This window comes from Oncorhynchus mykiss, chromosome 13 (assembly GCF_013265735.2).
Source record: "Oncorhynchus mykiss isolate Arlee chromosome 13, USDA_OmykA_1.1, whole genome shotgun sequence".
Classification (NCBI taxonomy): domain Eukaryota; kingdom Metazoa; phylum Chordata; class Actinopteri; order Salmoniformes; family Salmonidae; genus Oncorhynchus; species Oncorhynchus mykiss.
In genome coordinates this window covers 26,458,505-26,464,504 of record NC_048577.1, presented here as the reverse complement: position 1 = coordinate 26,464,504, position 6,000 = coordinate 26,458,505, and positions in this window count along the sequence as shown.

The window sequence follows — 6,000 nt, the reverse complement described above, 5'->3', positions numbered from 1 at the left end:
CTGGAGTGGGTAACGCAGTTGAGTAAAACGTATATTGAAAATGTTCAGACAAGTTCAATGTAGGAAGCATGAGTTTTTGGTCCCGGGGATAGAAATGTATAAAGTTGACATTACATCATAAAATCCACCTTTAACATCGTACATTTATGTTTTAGTAACTACTGTTGTTGGTTTGGTGTCAAGTAAGCCTCACTTTATATTTTAATGAAACAGGCAGGGAGCAGGTCTCGAACCCTCGACCTTTGAGCCCGTGGTCGGGCGCGCTATAGACTGTGCAGCAAAAGCATACACGCTCGAGTCGATTTCCGCGCTTATAAACCCAGGGTCGTTATAATATGTTATTTGCCGAATCTCAGTTTTCCATGTGGGTTGTATGCTAAAGTTCCCTCTTTCAAGTTGGTAGCTAACTGGAAAATCTAATCAAAAATCAAATCTTATTAAATCATACATTAGCAATTTATGTTTTAGTATGTACTGTTGTTGGTTTGGTGTCAAATAAGCCTCTCTTTAAATGTTATTTGCCGAATCTCAGTTTTCCATGTGGGTTGTATGCTAAAGTGCCCTCTTTCAAGTTGGTAGTTAACTGGAAAATCGAATAAAATCAAATGTTATTGGTCACGTACACATGTTTAGCAGATGTTACAGTGCAGTAATATAAGTTCTGACAGTGCAGTAATATCTAACAAGTAATCTAACAATTCCCCAACAACTACCTAATACACACAAATCTAAAGGGGTGAATGAGAATATGTACAGTGCCTTGTGAAAGTATTTGGCCCCCTTGAACTTTGCGACCTTTTGCCACATTTCAGGCTTCAAACATAAAGATATAAAAATGTATTTTTTTGTGAAGAATCAACAACAAGTGGGTCACAAACAATCATGAAGTGGAACAACATTTATTGGCTGGAGTCGCTCTGGATTGTGACAGGCTTCATGACGTCGTAGTAGCGCAACACTGGCATGGATGAAGCCAGAGATTTCATCTCCTGCACTGCGGCCTCGTGCTTGGGTAGCCAGTGCCATGGTGTGTCTTTGTCCAGCAACCGGCGCAGAGGCTCACAGACTGCTGATAGGTGTGGCATGAACTTTGCAAGATAGTTTGCAAAGCCGATGAGATGCTGTACTTCTTTTGCATCAGACTGGTTTAGCATGTCGAGGACCGCTCTGACCTTGTCTGGGTCCGGCTTCAGGCCTTTTGACGAGAGAATGTGGCCATGGAAGTGGACGTCTTTCACCTTGAACTGCAGCTTCTTCAGGCCAAGGCGAAGCTTAACTGATCGGCAGCGCTCCATCAGTGCCAGGAGCTTCACATCGTGGTCGCGTTCTGCTTCTTCATCTGTGTCACCACAGCCTACGATCAGGACATCATCGGCGATGGATTCAATGCCCTTGAGCCCAGCCAGTAACTCGTGCTGCTTACGTTGGTATATCTCAGGCGCCAGAAGGTAGTCATGAAGCTGCTTTCTTCATCCAGCTTGCATTGAAGGAATGCATCTCGGGCATCCACCAAGGTGAAAATCCTGGCCTTGGGAACCTTATAGAGGACATCCTCTAGTGTCGGCATGATGTAGTGGGATCGTTTCAGTACTTGGTTCAGATGCTTTGGGTCGATGCAGACCCTCAGCTTCTCTGTTTTTTTTTCACTATGACCATGTTGCTGATCCAGTCAGTTGTTTCAGTCACAGATGTCATGTGGCCATCGGCCTCATACTTGTCCAGCTGGGCCTTCACAGCCACTTTCATTGCAATGGGCACATTGCGAGGAGCACATTGGACTGTAGTGATGCTCTCATCCACTTCAAAGTGTACCTCCCCAGGCACAGATTCAACGGGCATGTTGAATACATCGTCATATCTGCTGAGTAGTTGTTCTTTGGACAGGGGTCCATGCTGGACATGATCCACAATGTGCAGGTCATTTGGTACAGTGAACTGCACCAGTCCCAGGCGTTCGCATGTAGAGCCTGAGAGGAGAGGATGTTGACTGGTTTTTACAATCTCAAACTCCAGCTTGTGTTTGCGTCCCCAAATAACACATTCGGTCTCAAAGGTGCCCATAGAGCTCATTAGCTCTCCTGAGTACAGCTTTAGTCTAGTATCGCTGGGCAATAGATGTGTCAGGTGCCAGATTGATTTTGTCTTTGTAGCTCATTATGTTGCATGTAGCACCAGAATCCAGTTGACATTGTTGTTGCTTGTGTAATCGTAGTGTCACAAACCATTTCTTCCCTCGAGTGTACAGCTCCAATGGATTCATGCATGTAAATGTCACTTTCACTGTTCAGCTCTGAACATTGAGTGACATCATCAACACAGTGAATCTTGCCCTCACTCACCCTTCTTTTGCTTTTGAGACACACTTTGCAAAATGATTATTAGTTCCACAAGCTCTGCATGGTTTTCCATAGGCAGGGCAGTGCTCTTTGCCACGTGTGTGTGTATTCCCACAGTATTTACATGCTACGGGGCTCTCTGTGTTCACCGTTCGTGGTAAATTGCTCTGCCTCGATTGGTTTAGTCTGAATGTCTGCCTAGCAACAGCGTGAACAGTATCAACGTCGGGGCGTGGGGTTTAGATTTCCATTGCTCTCATTCTCATGTCAGTGACTTCAGCAGTGCGGCACATTTCGATGGCAGTTACTAATGTTAAGTCTCTCTCTCTCAGTAGACGCCGGCGTGTATCCTCATTTGCAATTCCCAGCACTATTTTGTCACAAATAAATTCATATTTCAATCCCCCGTATTCACAAGTGGCGGATTTTTCTCTCAAACGGGTTACAAAGTTGTGTACTGACTCACCCTCTTCCTGTTTGTAGCTTCCGAAAACGAACCGCTCGTAAATTACGTTTCTGGCGGGTTTGAAGTAATTCTCAAATGCATCCAATATAGCCTTTGCATCACACTGTTGTCGTGCTGTGAGGGTGAGATTGTGCCGGTAGACATGCCTGCATTCGCTGCCCATTCAACTCCTCAGAGTTGCAGCTTGTACCTCGTTGGGTTTCTCATGTAGACCGGTCGCCAGCGCATAGTCCTCGAATTCATCCCTGGAGTTGTCCCAATTAGTGTTCCAGTCCCCTGTGAGAACCATGGGATTTGGTGGCGGAATGTTCGCTGCCATAGCAATGGAATATGAGATTTCTTTGCCTTCAGTCATCGAAGTAGGTAGTGATACTAGCTAGCCAGCTAACAACGAGTTGATCAGTGTTGTGAGTAGGAAACGGCGTGTGTTCGCATATGGAACGTAATTGCGCCTATACTGTACTTAGCTACAAAAATAACAAACGTGTGTTTTCCGAGCCACTTCTGATACCATGTTTCAGTATGATTTGTTGGATAAAGGAATAAAGACAGACACCTATGTCAGGTTCAATAGCCTTGTTTGTGCATTGTACAAATCCCTACACCTGGAATCCGGGGAACAGTCCGGCTAGTCGATTACCTATCAACTAGACTCCGTAACAGTTTTTAAATGTGAAAAACTGAACATGAACACATATACAACGTGAACTGTCAACGAAACAGTCCCATGTGGCACAGACACAGGAAACAATCACCCACAAAATACCCAAAGAACATGGCTGCCTAAATATGGTTCCCAATCAGAGACAACGATACACACCTGCCTCTGATTGAGAACCAATCTAGGCAACCATAGACTTACATAAACACCTAGAATGAACACAACCCCATAAATCTACAAAAACCCCAAGACAGTACAAACACCCTAGATGAGACAAAACTATATTTCACCCATGTCACACCCTGGCCTAACCAAAATAATAAAGAAAACAAAGATAACTAAGGCCAGTGCGTGACAGTGAAATGGAAGTTGTTTTCTGTTGGTGGTGAGCAAACTTGTCCAACAAAAATATAGGATATATGTGTTGTCTTAAGGGGGAAGGTTTTACAGGCTTTGGTTTTTCCATTTATGTTTTGAGGTTGGACTTTCGCATGTCTAGCTCGTTAGCAGGTAGGACACACTGATTGGTGTCACCTCGTTAGACAGTATGTGTTACACCTGTGCTGGCTTGTCCATCTCGTTACTGGGAAGGTGTTTCACCTGAGCTGGTCCAGGTTCTATTTAAGAGTGTCTGGCCCAGTGCTCCAATTGTCTTGATAGATGTGGAGAGTCAATACCTTTTTGGTTTTCTTCCTGTCTTTAAGTTTGGTGTGGGTTTTTCTTTTGTTTGCATCTTGGGCAGATTTAGTGGGTCTCATGGTGGGTGTCTTTTAGAGCCTCTCCTAAAAAACAGCTTATTTTGGGTGGGATGTTGCATCCTATTAATATTTTAATCAATGGCCTTTCCTTTCAATGCTCATTAGTCTTTCAGTGGTTATTTTTCTGTTTTTTATCCGCTTATGTTTGTGTACTAAATATTTCTCCTTATTTTTTCCTGTGAAGCCATTGTGTTGCATCATGTCTGAAATGTACTGTATAAATAAAGCTTGATTTGAACATATTGCAAAACAAATGAACCCAATGACCAACCAATCAACAGACTCTTGCTAAACCAATGAATAAATATATGCAAAAGCAAAACATCTTAGTATGAAAAACAGTATAAACTCATATCTTCCACTGTCAAAATAGTGCTGGTATGTACGTTTAGTATCACTTTTCAACCAACCCAGTTCATTTGTTGATATATTGAAAACAAACTAAGTTTGTTGTGGGTTTTTCTTCTGTTTCCCTCTTCTTGGGCAGATTTAGTGGGTCTCATGGTGGGTGTCTTTTAGGTCCCAGTTGTTGTTACAAGTCCATTTTCAGTGGACATGTTCATAGTGTCTTTCAGAACCCCTCCTAAAAAACAAGCTTATATTTTGGGTTGGATATTGCATCCGATTAATATTTGAATCAATGGAATTTCATTAATGTTCATTAGTCTTTCAATTGTTAGTCTTCTGTTTGTTGTGTACTAAATATGTTTATTTTCATTGTTTTTTCCTGTAAAGCCATTGTGTTGCATTCATGCCTGAAATGTGCTGTATAAAGAAAGCTTGATTTGATTTCAACAACAATGTTATTTTTATTTCACCTTTATTTAACCAGGTGGCCAGTTGAGAACAAGTTCTAATTTACAACTGTGACCTGGCCAGATAAAGCAAAGCAGTGTGACAAAAACAACACATAGTTACACGTGGGATAAACAAAAGCACAGTCAATAACACAACAGAAAATGTATATACAGTGTGTGCAAATGGAGTAAGGAGGTAAGGCAATAAATAGGTCATAGTGGCGAAATAATTACAATTTAGCAATTAAACACTGGCGTGATAGATGTGCAGAAGATGAATGTAGAGATACTGGGGGCAAAGGAGCAAAAATAAATAATACGGGGATGAGGTAGTTGGGTGTGGCTATGTACAGATGGGCTGTGTGCAGGTGCAATGATCGGTAAGCTGCTCTGACAGCTGATGCTTAAAGTTAGTGAGGGAGATATACACTGCTCAAAAAAATAAAGGGAACACTAAAATAATACATCCTAGATCTGAATGAATGAAATATTATTATTAAATACTTTTTTCTTTACATAGTTGAATATGCTGACAACAAAATCACACAAAAATTATCAATGGAAATCAAATTTATCAACCCATGGAGGTCTGGATTTGCAGTCACACTCAAAATTATAAGTGGAAAACCACACTACAGGCTGATCTAACTTTGATGTAATGTCCTTAAAACAAGTCAAAATGAGGCTCAGTAGTGTGTGTGAGAGAGAATAAAGTAGACGGCATCTTGCATCTATTCCTTTGAAGTTGTTATGCTGATTGATGTCTAGGGACCTGGTTGAACTGGGGGGGGGGGGGGGGGGGGGGGGGGGGGGGGGGGTGTTTGAAAGATTATGACCCCACACCCCCAGTTTTATTGCCCTTATGGTTGCTATCTATGAAGCAGGAATGTACGGGGTATTGGCTGTGGCAGACGCATTATAAATAAGTCCAGAACAAGACATGCGACCCCAGAACAGTAAACAAGATTTTTTTTAATAAAGC